This window comes from Habropoda laboriosa, unplaced genomic scaffold (assembly GCF_001263275.1).
Source record: "Habropoda laboriosa isolate 0110345459 unplaced genomic scaffold, ASM126327v1 scaffold257, whole genome shotgun sequence".
Lineage (NCBI taxonomy): Eukaryota > Metazoa > Arthropoda > Insecta > Hymenoptera > Apidae > Habropoda > Habropoda laboriosa.
Genome location: NW_017100369.1, coordinates 305,662 through 306,732, shown reverse-complemented (window position 1 = coordinate 306,732; position 1,071 = coordinate 305,662).

Below are 1,071 nucleotides of genomic sequence, written 5' to 3'. Positions count from 1 at the left end.
ATTATATTATTATTATTTTTATTACTTTTATTATTATTGAACTGAACTCGCGATTCCTCGAAATTTTCCTCTTTTTTTTTCTATATTTTTTTTTGCTTCCGAGAAAAAACAGGAAGATCGACGACCGTCGTGATGAGTTTTCGCTTTCGAAATGTATATGTTTACCTGAAAGCGAATCGAAACGCGTCAAGTATATTGTTTCTTCATCTTTTTTTCTTTTATTCTTTATTTAACGACTCGTTTCACGTACGTTGTACGTACTCGAAGAAATATTCCTCCTCCTTGTTCCGTTTCCCGGTGAATTTCGCGAAACACCAAGGACCTGTACGTTTCTTTACTTTTTCTTTTTTTTCTGCTTTCCGTTTCACAACTTTTCTGTGCAATTTTATTGCATGAACGTGTTAAGGATTTCCGATTCTTTCTTTTTCTACGATGTTCAATTGTTCGATTCCCGAATCGAACGAAACAGAGTTTAATATATATACACTTTTCCATAAATATATATAGTAAATATATATAAATACTTGTATTATATCACTCGTATGAGAAATTGGTTTCTAGTGTCGTTGTAATTTAATGCAGTTTATTTAATTCTTTCTCTTCTATCTATCTATCTCTCTCTCTCTCTCTCTCTCTCTCTCTCTCTCTGTCTCTTTCAGTATTCTTCTTTCTCTCTTCTTTTTGTAACGTACCAGAAGAAACGAACACGAAGAGAGCACGACAGCGTATAGTCGGTGGAAGAAATATAGGAAGATCGTAGAAATCAGGCGTCGATATTTATACTTTCGAGCGAATCGACAAAACTGAGAAGGCAAAGAAACCGAAATCTCAGTTTACGGTTCCTTCGAGCGTGTCTCACCTTTCGTTCGATCTTAAAACGAAGAATGCTTTATTACTACTCAACGCTTCACATTCACCACATATCGCTGTATTTCCTCCATCGATCGATACACATAGCAAAAGAGAATCCTCGTTATTCCAGCGTTTAATTAAACACTTCACTCGGCCGACAAGAATAGAGAGTGCGGCTGCCGTGGAGAACGCCACACGCGACGATCTCGCTGACATATT